Source organism: Canis lupus, chromosome 3 (genome assembly GCF_003254725.2).
Source record: "Canis lupus dingo isolate Sandy chromosome 3, ASM325472v2, whole genome shotgun sequence".
Lineage (NCBI taxonomy): Eukaryota > Metazoa > Chordata > Mammalia > Carnivora > Canidae > Canis > Canis lupus.
This window is the reverse complement of record NC_064245.1, coordinates 46,706,311-46,723,444: the sequence shown is the minus strand read 5'-3', so window position 1 is coordinate 46,723,444 and position 17,134 is coordinate 46,706,311. Positions and strand designations below refer to the sequence as shown.

General features: G+C 39.5%; 1 long non-coding RNA gene across 2 annotated transcripts in view; it reads left to right on the top strand.

The window, feature by feature from the left end:
- The first annotated feature begins 2,728 nt into the window (after positions 1–2,728).
- The window catches only part of LOC118354213 (uncharacterized), a 40,320-nt gene continuing 25,914 nt past the window's right edge, over positions 2,729–17,134 (top strand). The window contains exon 1 of one of the 2 annotated variants that reach the window (XR_007409851.1): positions 2,729–2,943. This is a non-coding gene — a long non-coding RNA (uncharacterized LOC118354213). The remainder of the gene's footprint in view (positions 2,944–17,134) is intronic. The other variant, XR_007409852.1, reaches the window with a different exon arrangement.

Here is a 17,134-nt window from a genome sequence, read left to right as displayed (position 1 = left end):
CTGAATAATTTACCGATCAAATCATTCAGAAAGGCACTAAGATGTGAAATGAGAAAACAAGGGAGAAATGAGTGTAGACCAGGGAAGGATCAATAAGAACCAGCAAGATTGAACACTGCCATTCAGGGCTGGGTATGTTGAAGGAAGACGAGTGTCTGCTGGCCTTGCTTCTGACTTCAGAAGGTAGAATGTGCTAGACTGCCCGGCTTGCTGCCTGCCATACAGCGCTGCTGGAGATCCTGATCCCCTTGCAGTGGACTCTGAGTTTGTCTTTTTCTCACTTGTCCGTCCTTTCTGCGGGAATGCCTAACTTATTGCCTAGAGTGTGGAGCAGCTCTTGGTATTAGGATTCTTCCATAGACTCCACAAGATTCTTGTTGCAAATTGGGGAACACTTTGCCATTCATGAAGGATTTTTCCTGTTATCTTGTTTAATCTGTACAACTGCTGTTTTTACAAAAAATATTTTATTTATTTATTTTAGAGAGAGAGAGAGCAGGAGGAGGAACAAATGGGGAGGGAGAAAATCTCCAGCAGACCCTGTGTTGAGCATAGAGCCCAATGTGGGGCTTGATCCTAGGACCCTAAGATCATGATCCTAGTGGAAACAAGAGTCAGATGCTTAACCTACTGAGCCATCCAAGCATCCCTGTACAACTGCTTTTAAGGTCTGTATCATTATCTGTGCTTCATAGGTGAGGACCAGCGCACAAGAAGAGTAAACTGTCCTGTTCAGAGTCACAACAACAATTCAAACTTCTGACTGTGAATTACCTTCTTTCCACTCTTCTCTGGTTGCCTTTGCCTCATATGCCACAGGGAAAGAAAAATCCAATCCAAAGTCAAAGAGCTGGCTGTCTGTGATAACAACTCCATTAATTTTTGTCAATTCTGCCTTCTTTACCCCATCTATTATCTTACGTAGACATCTGTGAAATATCACTTGGGAATCACAGACATTTCCCTTGTAGTATAACTTCAAGATTAAATGGCCATTTTGAACATTCATTTTTCTAATCTTGTTTAGTGCCTGTACCATGAACACTTTTGCCTCTCTCCAGGCTTTCGTAGTAACTTATCTTAATTAACTGTGAAGAAACCAGAGTGACCAGGCGAAGAGAAATGATGTCAGCTCTAGAATCCATTCAGACATAATGAGATGGAACAGAATTTTCTGGAAAGGTCTTACAGATAGTCTCCAAGCCTTGTTTGGAGAATCTCGAGAGAATTGTACCTAGGAAATAGCCAAGCCTAGTTTTCCAATTCTCATGGTTGAGATTCCAGATGATTCTTGTACAATGACAATAATACACTAATTCTGTATATTAATGAAGAACTCACAAAGTGCTTGAGTCAGGATTTACACGTGTCCAGCTTTCTTCCAATTCTTATGGCACATGCTGAGGAATAAGACTTCTCTAGCATTCTTGTCATTTTGCCTAAATAGATGGGCCATGAGCAAGGGCATCAGATTTCTTTGCTCAGTGGTATTTACCTTCAATTGATCTTCTGTGTTGTAGCAATATTTGCACATCATCATATTCCATAAGAATTTGGAATTTGTATACTTCAATGACCATCTAGCTGGATTTTAAACAAATTGGTTTGGGACCAATAGCTTTGAGATATTAATATTGACATGCCAAAGAATAATCTAATGAGAGACAGCATAAAAAGAGATTTTGTTCTAAGTTAACTGAATGCACTATGAAAATTTTAGGCCATAATTTGTTCAGTTTCACAATATTAGCACTGAAAAGAAAAACTCTTGGTCTTTGTTATACATGTTCAGAATTCTTCTAAGCAGAGTTTCAGTGATGGTTAGAGGTCAGGTCCATCATGGGCCATTTTTTCTTTGAGGGATTCCCTGGATAATTGGCTCTTGTTATCAGCCTGATGTCTTTAGCTTTTGCTCTGAAAAATGACAGCTTAGCAAAGAAGAGGTTGCTCATAATCATTCCCATTCCTTATTTGAAACATTGTAGATGAAGCAGCAGTTCTGCAGATTATGCCTCCTGCCCCCCACTGCTGGTCAGCTGTTATTTGTCTGCTAACATCCCCCCACATTAAGAAGTTTTAGTGGAAATAGGATTATTGCTTGTTTTATTTTAGGATAAGAGATTCGATTTCTCAGATGGCTCAAAGTCTCTAAATTTCTGTAAAACACTGTTTTAGTGAAAACTACAATTGGAGAACTTCAAATCAAAAGAATGAATTATTACAATAACATGCAAATAGCCTCTCTCTAATTTTTTTGTTTTTAATTGGCTTTTAGTAACAATTTTTTTATAATTTTAGAAGGAAGTCTAAATACATTTGTCATATATCAAAATATCAAATACTGTAAGAGAATATAAAAGTGAAAAGATAATTGGAAAGACCACTTTATCAGTCTAGGCTAGCTTATGTAATAGTAATAACCCAAGTCCTAATGGCATATAAAGAAAAGATGTGTTTCTTTCTCATGTTACACATCCACCACGAGTTGGCTGTGGGCTCTGCTCCACTCTTGCTCAGGCACTGGGAGTGCAAGAGATGCAGATGACAGCGACTACATTGGAGAGGGAAAAGCAGGGTACATGAAGCCTTGGGTTTTAAAGCTTCCACCTGGAAGTTACATAGGTTGAAATGTACTTTGGACATTTCATTGTCTAAAGAAAGTCACAGGGTCATACCTAACTTCAAGGAGGATGGGACAATGCATTGAAACCTGTACAGTTTTTGTTGGATAGCACTAATGACCATTGTATTGATTTTCATATTTAAAGTTCTTTTTTTTCTCTCCATTCATAGATTTGTCTATTCTTAAACCCACCCAACACTGTTTCAATTACCAGGACTTTTTGGTATTCTCTGACACCTGATGGAGCAAGGCCCTTTTTATCATTTGAAAATGTTGGGGAGATACTTGCATATTGATAACAATTCAAATAATTTTCTCAGGTGAGTAAAAATAATTTTTGGAGAATTATGATTGAGATTGCCCTAAATCAATAATTTATAGTGAATTGATTTTTTTCTAAATTAAGTCTTCAGAAACATGAGGTTTCTGCAAGTTTCTAGTTTTCATTTAGGTATGGAGGTGAATTTCTTTTTTTTTTTTGATGATAAAACTATATATTTTTTTAACATAGGACACTTAAATAAAAAAATTAAGCCCACCAACTGCAAAATTGATGGGGAAAGCATCCTAAAAAATACCATTAAAAAATACCATAAATACTGTAGGGTGTGTACAAAAGAAGTAACTAATACCAAAACATTCCCTGTCTCTCTCTCTCTTTTAACCTTTTTTAAAAAATTATTTATTTATTTATTTATTTATTTATTTATTTATTTATTTATTTTAAATTTAAATTTAAATTCAATTTGCCAACATATGATATAACACCCAGTGCTCATACCATCAAGTGCCCTTCTTAATGCCCATCACTCAGTTACCTCATTTCTTCAGGCACCTGCCCTTCTGCAATCCTTTGCTTATTTTCCAGTTAGGAGTCTCTCATAGCTTGTCTCCTGGAGGTGAATTTCTAATATCTATAACTATAAATTTCTCTGTAATTTAGTTCTGTGGGTGTTTGTATTAACATTTTATTCTAAATATTTCTCAATTACCTTTTTTTTTTTACCATGAATTATTTTGTTAATTGTGACTATATTACTAAATGTATAGGATCTTTTTAGCTTTTGGTTTGTTATTTTTATTTTTATTGAATAAAATCAGTGACATAGTATGCATAATGTCTCTTCTTTGGAATTTATTGAGACCTCCTTTTCTGACTTATTACATGTTCTATTTATGTTACTACTCTCAACAAAATGTACTTTTTGTTTCTTTGCTATTATTAATTGTATTTTTCAGCTCTTTAAAATTTCTTATTTTTCTTCCACTTGCTTTGGAAATGGATGAGTTAAAATCTTCAACTATATTTGGTAATCTAACTACGTACCCCTATATTTCTGTGAGTTATTGACTTTTGTATTTTGAGACTATTTTCTTAAGAGCATACCTGAAAAAGCAAATTTTAAAGCAAATATCATATGAAGCTTTCTTCCTATTAAATATTTCTTGATAACTTTTGTTGGTCTTAAAATTTATTTTTTTTTCAGATATTACGATTGGAATCTCAGCTTTTTCCCTTAGATTTGTACAGTGTATGTTTTGATAGTCTTTTTATTTTTGAACCTGTGTGTTTGTTGTTTGTGGTGTGTCTGTGTGTGTGTCTCTCTTTTTTTTTTTACTGTGTAAAACCAGTATTTTATTTATTTTTTGTTTTGTTTTATTTTATTTTTTGTATATTTTTTATTGCAGTTCTATTTGCCAACATATACTATAACATCCAGTGCTCATCCAGTCAAGTGGTGTGTCTCTTATAGACAATATTTTGATCTTGTTTTCTTTCTTTCTTTTTTTTTTTTTAAATATTTTATTTATTTATTTGAGAGAGAGAGAGAGAAACAGAGAGAGAGAGTGAGAAAGAGAAGCAGACTCCCACTGAGCAGGAAGCCTAATGCAGGGCTAAACCCCAGGATCCTGAGATCATGACCTGAGCCCAGGACAGGTACTTAACCAACTGAGGCACCCAGGTGCTCCATGACCTTGTTTTTGTTAGCCAACTCGGTAGTCTTCATCCTGAGTGACTTTATTTTGGTAGAAAGATGATTTTACCATCAGGTGTACTGAGGTTCTGATTCTTGTAGACCATTCACCTGGGGAAATCCAATAGGCAGAAACCAGGAATTTGAGGGCAGAATGACCCCTGATAGTAGTGTGAAAGGTCCAGGTGCCATATAAGACAGTTATTCTTTTTTCTTGAGGGGCCTTAAAATCTACTTTTGAGGTCAAGTTTCCATTTTACAGGCAGCAATAATACAGGGAATGTAATTCAGGGCTAAATTGGCACGACACACTTCATTTGTTGTAGAATTTAGGGGAAAAGTGAATTAATGACTTCTTAGGGACATTGAAAACGTGCATTGATCTTGATGGTTGGGGAAGGTTAGTTGGGTGCAAGAGCTGGGAAGGTTGACATTGACACTGTCTTGTAAAATTAGTAGGTATCTATATGACAGTCACCATGAATAGAAGTCTTGATAACTAACTACCCTGCTGAAGGGCAGGCACAGAATCCCCACAGATTTCTGGTTTTCTGTACTTTGTACCCTACTTTGGTGTTGCATGTACTGCCATCCACACTAAATCTAAAGTGGGTCTGTGTCTCAGGACTGTAGCTGGCACTGGGTAGCTAGCTTAATGACAGATACAAAATGTGGAACTGGGAGGAATTTATACCTGTAAACAAGATGGTGCTTAATCCCTTGAAAAGTAATACAATGCAAGATTTTATAGTCTTTAGGTGATTTTCTTTTCCAGGAAAGCCTAACATGAATTATGCAGTGTATACCCCCAGGACTGGCATCGGCAGACCAAAAAAAAAAAAAAAAAAAGAGTACCATTTTATCCCTTTCTCCCACCTCACAAAGAACAAACTAATCTTGCCTCAGATTTCCCACAGCATTCTCTCTCTACTTTCTAGGAAGAGGGAGTAAAACAAATGATTGACGTGTATGTGTGTGTGTGTGTGTGTGTGTGAGAGAGAGAGAGAGAGAGAGAGAGAGAGAGAGGAGGTATTTGCTAAGAGTTCTACAGTACAATATGGGGAAGTCAAATTTCTTCTGAGGTCTCACTGATTCCTGTGTGAAACATTTGGCCTAACATTCCCCAGGCCCTGCTCCCTCTGGTGATCATGTAAGGGGATATTCTGGAACCACGGACTCTGCAAATGGAGAATTGCTCCCATCTCCCCAGACTGCTCCTGCATATCTTTCATGACTCAGCTCAAGTATTGTGATTTCAAAAGAAGTACTCACCCCAACCCAGACTCTGCCCGGTATCCCTTCACTCCGTTCCTTTAGCTGCATTTAAAGCACTGAGCTATCTGTTCATTGTTGGTTGAATTGTCTGTGTAGATTTTGAACTTCTTGTTGGGGTCTAGTTTGGTTATTTCTGGATGCTCAACTTTAAGACCTATGCTTGGCCATCACAATCTCTCCACAGAGGCTTGGGAGTGCTTGGATGAATGGATGGATGGCATTCAAACATAGCCTCTGATACATTTTGTGTCCATATTTTGTTTGTAGCCACATTCATGAACCAGACAGTTATTGTTACTCCATGTGAATGGATAAAGTAGATGTGGTATCTATATGCAATGGAATATTGCTCAGTCATAAAAAGAATGGAATCTTGCCATTTGCAACAACATGGATGGAACTAGAGGTTATAATACTAGTCAGAGAAAGACAAATACCCTATGATTTCACTCACATGTGGAATTTAAAAAACAAAACAAATGAGCAAATAAACAAAGAGCCCAACCAAAAAAGCCACTCTTAAGTATAGAGAACAAACTGCTGGTTATCAGAGGGGAGATGTGTGGGTGGATGAGTGACATAGGTGAAGGGGATTAAGGAGTGCGCCTGTCGCCTGTCGGAATGAGCACTGAGTAATGTATAGAATTGGTGAATTGCTATATTGTATACCTGAAACTAACTTTGTTACTCTGTAAAGTCTAAGTCAGTCTTTGAAATAATTCCACAAGGGAAAAATAGTATTCCAGCCTGTCAACAGGACATTATAACCAAATGATCTTGTCTTCTCAATTCAATCATAATATTCTCAGCCCCAGTCCCATGGCAAGGATGAATTCAACTTTAGTGATGCTTTGGCATCTGTGCTTGCGCTAGTCATGGCCTGAGGTCACTGCCAGAAGACCGCAGTGGCATAGTCTGCCATCTGGGTCTCTGGAAGAGCTAAGCAGCCCTCTGGCTTTCAGAAGAATTTAGGCCAGCAGCCACATGGGGTGCTGCAGATCTTTCCCTCCAGGCATGGAACCCACTCTCCCTCTTGCCTGCTAGAGATTTGGGTGGATCCAGATGCAAATTCTGAGGATATTGTCACTCCTCTTCCTCACACAGGATATTACAGAACTCACTGGGCCAGAATAGTGAGACTGAATTCTCTGAATGTGTGAGTAGCCTCTCAAACTTTTCACTTCACTGCGATCAGAGAAAATTTCACTGCCCAGATAGAGGCAGGGGTCCACCCCTCCTGGACGTTTCTTTCCTTTTCTCCCTACTTTGGAGAAAATATCAGGTGGAAACTGAAATGCCCCTGGCTTCCCTGCCCTAACTAAACTGAACACTGCCTTCAATATCAATGGTTTGGCACACTTGCAATATCTCTACCTGCAAATTACCCCTCTGCTCCTGTTGTGCCACCCTTGAGAAATTCTTCTTTTGCTTTCCTAGGAATGGATGTTTGTGAAATGGAAATATGGAGGCCTTCGAAATGCTCCTTCCCTGGGACAAAAGCTGTAACAAACTGCTCTCTGTGGGGTTCCATTCAGAAAAATGGATGCACAGCATTGTCATTGTCATTAGCAGAGTTGTAACCCATCTATTCACATACTGACAAAGGCAACACAAGTAATATTTCTTTATGTAACCATCCATGGAAATAGAATGGATTATTTATGTTGTATTTTAGGAGGTGGTAGAAGGAGGACATAAGTTGAAGCTGAATTAAAAGAATTTTCATGTTTGGGTAGAGACAAAAAGATGTTTGAATGGATTACGGCTTTGGATAAGAAATGGAGATCATATGTTGATTTGAAGATCTCTAGGGCTCTCCAGTCTTAGAGTTTCAGTTTTTTTTTTTCTCAACTAAAATGGAATCATGAGCAGATCCAGCTGTATTTTATGCTACAGAATTAACCTTTCATAAAGGATAATGTGTCACTAGCTGACTTATGTAGCTGTGCAAGGGGATGATGATGATGCATTGTAATTCCCGAGTGCCTCGCCACACATGGGGATGATGGTGATGACGATGGTGATCCTGATGAAGAAGATGATTTATCAGCCGGAATTCAGGCTCAGCGGTATTCACCCCAAATCAGTCCAGTGGGGAAATAAAGGTTCTGTTGTCACATAAATCACAGCAAAGCAGTCGTCTGAGTCTCAGCAAGGGAGACATGGGTGTGGAATTCCAAGTGTGGTTTGGATCCAGAAACAGCTTCAAAGGACCGAATTCTGAAAGCATGCAGGGACATCTTTGGCACAGGACACTCTAAGTGTTGCACAAGGACCCAGGGGCAAGGAAGCTGAGGAAAAGCGAGGCTTGGCTGGCTTTTCGTACAATCCCATACCTCACTTTAATCACATAGATGCACCATCCTGCTCTAATACACCATACCCACACAGTCCCTATGCACACCCTTTCCCGTTTCACATGTACCCAGATACATACACATAGCTCCGTGCCCACACTTCCCTCCTATGTCCACACACCTACACTTGCCACCCCACCAAGCACAATGCCCTTTATAATTTACACATATCACCTACATACTCCCATATATATCTTCTCTAATCCGTCCAAGTTCACAGCACAGCTTCACAGCCCTCATTCACATACCCTCCACATCCTCACCCATATCCACTCCCTCTTATGTGCCCTCTGCATATATCTTATGCTCATAGTCATTCTCCCTCCCCCCACATACATGAATGTACACACAGACATACAGATACACCCAGACACACCCACATTCATAGTCATCCACACATACCAATGGTTGTACAATAAAGAGAGGGACAGAGTTAGGGGAACAAGTTAATCTGTGTGTAGTATTACACCTAATCTATCTTTCTCTTCCCCTGTTTTTGCCTCTTTCTCCTTCTTCCCTCCTACCCAGACTATTCTTTGTAGAGGAATTATTTTTATTTTTTTCAAGTACGTCATTTGCTTTGCCTAACAGGGAGTATATTGCTCAAATTACCATTTACCTACTTTTTGATTAACTCAGATGAAGAAATCTCTTCTTAAGAAAAATTGATTTGGGGGATAATTTTGTACTTATCCAGCTTTTTTTCACTACCAGGCCACCCAACCATGTTAGAATCTTGAAATCCATTAAGATGAGATTAATTTTGGATGTTCAGGTGGAGGATGGAATGACTATAGTAAGTAGTATCCTGTAGCCTGCCCAGTGCTTTTTCCTTGGTGCCGATCTCTTGTAGATAGAAAGGCAAAGCCAGCCCTGAACATGCTGGAACTAATGATCCATGTGCCAGAAGAAGCCCACAGGTGCACCCAGAGCCAAGCTATTGGCTTCTCATTTTCTCTTAGTTGAAAAACTATTGGTTCAAAGACACTGATTCTATCTCCTTGTGAGGCATAAGGCACATACATTTTGCAACTTCTCTTTAGCAGCTCAGCCAAATGAGATGACATTTAAAAACCCTGTGGCATCTCTTCTGTCATATACAAAAGGTCTTTGATTTTTGCACAGCCATAAAATGTTTAGTTGCTTGTCTTCTTATGCCATCCAGATCTGAAGCTCTCTGGGAACAGAAGGGACTCCTGCTTCTTGCAGATTTTACAACAGGGGCTGATTGTAGTGCAAGCCCATGGAACTGTAGTGGATTTCACACCCCGAATGGAACTTATACTTCTAGAAGACAGAAAAGGCTTGGAAATAAAGCCATTCACTGAAAAAATAAATGTCCGATTTATTTCCAGAGGGTATTTCCAAAGAGGAGTGTTTTCACTGAATCATGGCCTCACTACTTCACATTGGGAACAGAAATAACTGGCCCAGCATGGCTAGACACACAGGCCAACAGAGATGGAAGGAGGAGAGGATAAGCAGGCTACATGTAGCTTTGGGAAAGGCAAATAGACAAAGTTCAAGTGTACAGACTTAATTCTTGTGGTTTCTTTCCTTTTAATTTTGTGCCATCATCCCAGTTTTTTGATGAAGCTGGAGAGGCTAATGGATATAATTTAAGAGTGGGTATATCTGGCATAAGATGCCACGTCACTTGTAGTGTAGTGAAACTGTATGCGAGGGCCTGGGTTTGAGCCTCCCTAACAATACTTCTGATACCACTAGAGTTGTGGTAAGAATTGAATAAGATTAGGTAGGTAGAATCAACTAAGATTAAGTAAGATTAAAAGGGCTATAAAATAAAATTGTGAGGAGTCGCTAATTATATTTAATTTATTAATAACTGTCCTTGGAATATAGAATTCTTTTTCCAGAAATTTTATAAAGTGGGAATTAGTTTATGGACACAATGAAACTCAGTCTTCTTCAAGATGGGGAGAAGTAAATTTGCCTTTAAAACTTCTCCAGGAGGAGATCCACATCCCAGTAGGTGACTGGAAAATCATAAATTAATTGGTTTCCAAGCAACCAGGGACTCTGTGTTAGAGTTATAAACAGGGGTCTTCTTGAGTGCAGGTCCAGCCTCATGGATATCTCTGTTCCCCCAGGGATTTATGGGAGTAGAGAAGCCCTCAGAGTGAGTAAAATGAGAGGCGAGAGAAATAAAAAGAGAAAATGAGAGTGGCCTGAAAAAGGTCAAGGCCAGGAGTCAGATGCTTCATGAGCTTTAACTCACTAATTCTCCCCGCCACCTTATGAGAAGTGTCCACCATGTTCTCAAGCCCTTCTCCCTCGCCATCCAGAAGCTGGGGGCATGCCTGGTCTCTCAGGCAGTTGAAAACCCCACTGAGTATCTCCATAGATTTTGTTTGAGTGGTGGTGATGGTTTCTCCCAACTCAGTCACTTCCAGCTCTGTTATTGTCATGTACTTTTTTTCTCTCCAGCTCTTTATCTCTCCCTATCCTTTTTTTTTTTTTTGTACTTGGATTATAATCCTTACTCCTCATTTCTCATGCTAACATGAGGTCTCCTGGGAGTGGCAAACGCTTACTAGAAGTTTGAGGACTATGCAGCTGGAGGTTTGTATGAAGAGGTGGCACAGGGCAAATGAAACATCTTCAAATTTGGCCTTTGATTTGATCAGGAATCGTCACTGGGGCTGTCTCTTTGCAGACCCGTGCTCAGGGCTCTGGCGACCTTACCTGGCTTTGCCTGAAGGAGGAGGTAGCCCTTCATCCAGGGCATATGATTTGGATTGACTTGAACAGAATTCCAGGTCAATTGAGTCACCTCCCCATTGCTGGCCATTTTGTGCAGGACCTATGTGCTTATGCTTCCCTAGTGGGCCTGCCACTGCCTCTCACACAACTTTCGGATACCTCTCACTGACCCTCCCTCCCTCTTTTCTCTCCTTTATTGAAACTCCTCTCCCTAATCTAGGGTTAATGGGGAATGCTAGCATTCCTCACACATTGTTGGGCATAGAAACCTGGGTCTTCCCAAATCTACTCAGGCATCCTCTTTATCAACTCCAAATGATTGATCATCATCAGACTGAGCATTTTTCTAAATACTCCAGAGGGTTATTCTACCAGCCACACAAAGTAGAAATGACTACACTTCAGGTATTTGTTAAAATTTATTTTAATTAATTTATTTACTTATTTATTTTTTAAAAGACTTTATTTATTTGAGAGAGAGAAAGGGATAGAGAGAGAGAGAGCACAAGATGATGGGGGGTTGGGGGTGGGGAGCAGGAGAGGGAGAAGCAGGCTCCCTGATGAGTGGGGAGCCAGATGCGGGGCTCCACCCCAGGACCCTGGGGTCATGACTTGAGCCAAAGGCAGACACTTAACTCACTGAGCCACCAGGGGGTCTCCTTAAATCTATCTATCTATTTATTTATTTATTTATTTATTTATTTATTTATTTATAAACAACATCCTTTTTTGGGTTAGTTTTTTATACAGTTATATATGAGTAGCCTATTTTAGAAAACAAACAAAAAACCCCCAGAGACTCAATGAACCTAAACAACCTTCCCAGCCAATTATAATACTCATTACTACTAAAGATAGAACTGGAACTGAAAGTCAAGGCTATGGGCGCCAAGTCCCATTATTTTCCCATTTGCTGCGTGGTCTGTTGAAAGACATCAACTTTGGGCCAGCTGATGTTCACGGATAGTGCTCATTAGGCTCCATGGAGCAAACAGTGCTGCTGATAGAACCCTGCCTTTGGCAGATGGACACTTGGGGATGTTAGAATGGGCTTTAGGGGCTTCCTGGTTTCTCTAAGAGATTTAATGAGAACAAGCCTTCAGTGTGTGAAAAATATCAGTCACCTTGCACGTGGCTGGTCCCCTGCCTCCCTCTCCTTGAGTCTGAAGCATGTAAGTTAAGGCAGTGATGCTCAGGGGGACAGCACTATGCGTTATATCCTAATGGCCTACTGCATTCATTGCTAAACTTTGTCACAAGGAAACACTCACTGCAAAGAAATATATCTAAGGAATGTTGAGCCCAAAACCCATTTGCAAAAGGAACCTGAGAAAGGAACAAAATGAAAAGCAAACAATCTTTCCAGTATTTTCAAGACTCTGATATTTGGCGTGCGTGGTAAAAGAAAAAAAAATTAGATTGAAGTACTTGGGACACTTAACGAGAGCACGTGAGCCAGGATGAAATTCCAGCTGCTTTTATTAAAAGATTTTGTAGAAATCCACAGGGACATTATTGAGACCATTTTAATTTTAGTTCTCCTCAAATGGCCTCTCCTCTCACCATTCACCGATTAGTACATTTTGTGAGTTGTGGCAATGATTTCCCCTCATTGACCCAGTACATAAGGGGATGCCACCCACAAGGGACAGGACAAGGGATGTATTGTTCCTCTAGTGAGTGACACAGTAGAGCATCTGAGAACTCACCCTTACTAAATACTCTTTGATGAAGACGACCAGTCATATTGAGACATATGTTTTTAAGACCCTAACATAATGAGAATGTTATTTTCTGTTTTGTGTATTTACACATACAATTTTACCTGATTTTTCTCCTCCTTCTAAAACTTAAATTCTCTTACATATTCTGTGATATTTAAACATTTTTATTAATGCAGGGTTTTTCCTTTGGGTGACCTGTGAAAATTGGAGTTATCCATAATGGAAAAGGAAGAGGTTGTGTTGTGGAATCAGATAGGCATAGGCATAGGCTATCCTGCAATTGCTCTGTTTAGTCACTTCACCAGCTTGAACCTTTGTTTTCTCAATTTTGAGATGAGGATACTAGTATCTATCTAATAGGATTGTTCTGAGGATTAAAATACAGGGCTTATGTAAAGGGCCTGGGATCCTGCCTGGTATATAATAGGTGAAGAAATGATTCTTCTTCTTCCTTCGTTGCTACGTAGAAGCACTCATAATAACTATTTTTGATGCTTGATTCTGCAACATGATGTGTTAAGAACATCAGAACAATCAGACGAGCCTTTGATGAAATTAATGTATCACCTCATTTATTTGTTCAATAAATGTTCATTAACTCCAGATACAGTAAATGGAGTGAGCCAAAGTAAAATATAATGGACTTGCCATAGTAGTTTCTTTAGTCCTGGGATTTAAGTGCCCTTGATTTTAAGTAAATAAACTCTAGTGTTTTCTGAATATCCAGGACTATCTTAGAGAATCAACAGATTCAAACATAGAGGAAGAACAAGTTAACATAAAATTTGGTTGTCAACTGATAGATTTAACTTCTACCTTTGGTGAACATGTATCTATGTATAATGCAAAGTGCCATCTTAGTAGGGAAGATTTGCTGGCTTACCTTTGAAATTACATTGATAAGAGTAAGAGTGATGTCTGTTCTGGTTTTTCCCATGTACGGGTGATTTATATCTATTGACTTGATGTAATTTTTAATAAAACCTTTCTCTACTTTCATAAGTATTCCAGGAGATGATAGATTACATGGTCTTCTCTCAGAAACAGTGGTTTTGTGGCTCCTTTGGAAGAGTTCTGGGAAGCAGTTTCCTTGACCATTTCCTCTTCTTCAGGGTCTGGGATTCCATCGTAAAAAGCTCTGGAAGAGCAGAATCAGGCTATCCAAGAGGTCGCTATGATGGATGGGAACCTACAAGGCACCTGGGGCCACAAGGGTCAGAAAACAAATGCCCAGTTTTGTAGGATGCACCAATGTTAACGGTTCCACTGCTAACTAGTTAAAGATCAGCCTTGTGAAAAATGACTTACTATTTCCAAGCTATAATGAGGACACAAGTCTGAAAAGACAGATGAGACCATGCACTGAGTAATCCTTGATAAACCTGGTTTGAGAAATACAACCATTTGTCTCTCCTTCATCTGGCTCTTGTTATATAAAATAGCTGTGTAATTATCTTAAGCCAGAATGGACTGAAGGGGCCAAGGGACAGAAACCTCTGAGTCTTATGTTTCTGTCATCCACAGCTGCTCATCAATAAGACAGGAGCAAATGTTCCAATGAGCACTTTCTCATGACAATACTGAACATTCAAGCATATTTTGAAAAACAACCTCCAAACCTGCCATTTGTGAGCACTTGTGCACTGAGTTTGGCTCACTGGTTTTAACCCTGATCATAAAAATCAAGAAGCAAGTCCTTGCTAGGAGCCTGTTGTTACCCTGAATGAGTTAACCCTGGAGCCCAGCTCATTTCCAACCATTTGATTATTTACCATTCAAATCTTCAGTGGTGGCAACACCTGGCATCTATCCTGTCTTCTGCTGAATTTGCCATGTTGCTAATCCAATCAGTTATTAACAGTCTAAACTGTAGAAGACTTTTGGGGGAGAAAGTGTGGTCTGTTGGAGAAAACTCTGGAAAAGGAATCTGGTGATATAATTTTCTAGTTCTCTGTATAACCTTGAGAGGTCACTTTGCTTCCTTTTTTTTTTTTTTTTTTTACCTTGCTTCCATATGACTTCCTTTTATTTATCACCTATAAATAGGACTTACCTGGCTCACAGAAGTGCTGTGATCCAAACATTAGTGGTTCCTTGTACGTACCCAGTTCCTTCCCACACACTTGGCTGGACTCCTGGACTCTCCTCTCCATCTGTATATATATATATATATATATATATATATATATATATATATATATATAAAACATCTGTTATATATATATATATATAAAACATCTGTTATATATATATATAATTTAAATGTATTTATTTTACAGAGTAGGGGATGGTGGAGATGTTGAGGAAGAATCCTCAAGCAGACTGCGCTAAGCACAGAGCCTGATGTGGGGCTTGATCTCATGACCCTGAGATCATGACCTGAGCTGAAACCCGGAGGCGAATTCTCAACTGAGTCACCCAGGTGCCCCCCAAATTAATAGTATTTTGAGATGCAACACAAATGCCAGCTTTACCATGGGACAGGTCCTATTGTCCCAGGTCCTATAAAGGAAATGATGTTAGTTTCATCTGAGGTCATTAGTGGGTTATGTCTACTATTTCTTTTTTTTTTTAAATTTATTTTTTATTGGTGTTCAATTTACTAACATACAGAATAACCCCCAGTGCCCGTCACCCATTCACTCCCACCCCCCGCCCTCCTCCCCTTCCACCACCCCTAGTTCGTTTCCCAGAGTTAGCAGTCTTTACGTTCTGTCTCCCTTTCTGATATTTCCCACACATTTCTTCTCCCTTCCCTTATATTCCCTTTCACTATTATTTATATTCCCCAAATGAATGAGAACATATAATGTTTGTCCTTCTCTGACTGGCTTACTTCACTCAGCATAATACCCTCCAGTTCCATCCACGTTGAAGCAAATGGTGGGTATTTGTCATTTCTAATAGCTGAGTAATATTCCATTGTATACATAGACCACATCTTCTTTATCCATTCATCTTTCGTTGGACACCGAGGCTCCTTCCACAGTTTGGCTATCGTGTCTACTATTTCATGGCCTTATCCCTGTTATCACTTTCTACGGTTTACTATTACTTTCAGGAGCATGTTGGATGTTTTGGTGGGTTGGACTTGTTGCAGCTCCATTTACCGGTTGCCAGAGACAGAAACTTGCACCTTTTCTTTGGCGATCTATCCATTGTCTTCGGCTTTCCTCCCTAGTCTCCACCCTCAGTGCAACCAGGATAGCAGTTCCCAGTTCTTCATTTCCTCTTGGATCCTATCTGCACCTCTCCAACCCTCCAACCCTGTGGCCCCTGGATGCTTAGTTCAGGCTCTCCTCCTCTTTAACTGCTGGCACACTTTTCTTCCAAGAGATTTCCCCAGGCCTTCTGCCAATAGTTGTCTCCACTACATCTGCAGTGATTGTGCTTAAAGATCTTTCTTAAATCGATCTCTCAAGAACACTTGATAGCCTTTATTAGGGTTGGCGTCACAGGTGTGTGAACATGCGGGGGCACGGGACTCCCTACTGGTTTTAATGCTCTGTGGTCTCCATCTTGAACTTCTTAGTAATTTTTAATTTTTTTAGATTTTATTTACTTATTTTAGAGAGAGCAAGAGAGCATGCATGTGTACATGGGCTAGGGGAGGAGGAAAACGGGAGGGGCAGTGGGTAAGGGAGAGGGACAAGCAGACTCTGTGCTGAACTTGGAGCCCTATGTGGGGCTTAATCTCATGACCCCTAGGACCTGAGCGGAAATCAAGAGCCAGACACTTAGCTGACTGAGCCATCCAGGAGCCCCCTTAATAATTTTTAAGTGAGAGGCCCTGAAATTTCATTTTGCGCTGGGCTCCACAACATATATGGCTGGTCTTGTCTTTGGTACAGAATCCAAGTCCAGTAAAGAGCCTTTATGCTTCACGTGTCTGCCTCCTGTGGGAAACAACTTGGCTAAGTTCTCTGACCTCAACTTCTTGTGCTTTTCTACTTCTTTCCATGCATCCTCTAGCTACTATATTATTTGATATATTTGGTGTTATTTATGCAACAATAGTTCATCTCACGCCTCATACACAGAGACTATAGTAGGCTGCTGGGAATACACAGATGGAGCACAGACTTGGTCTCAAGGAAGAGACTAATTAAATATGCTAACAACACCACTATGTGAGATGTGCAAAAAAAGAAAACTGAAGGTCTTATAAGCCATTTACACACACACACACACACACACACGACTTCTATTTGCTTGATTTTACTGAAGTAGAATATGTATTTTACATATTATCTTGACTGGTATTTATCTTTTGAAAATTTTCTCCACATTTATGTAAGGATATTTGCTCATTGTTTGCTTTTCAAAAATCCACATTGTACATTCTTCCCTTCCTTTACTTGCTCGGTAATTTCATGTGTAAATCTCCTAAATCAATAATGTGAACAAAGTTTGGATTATTTTAAGAATCCCCTTTTAATCAGTTCTTTTGTTTCC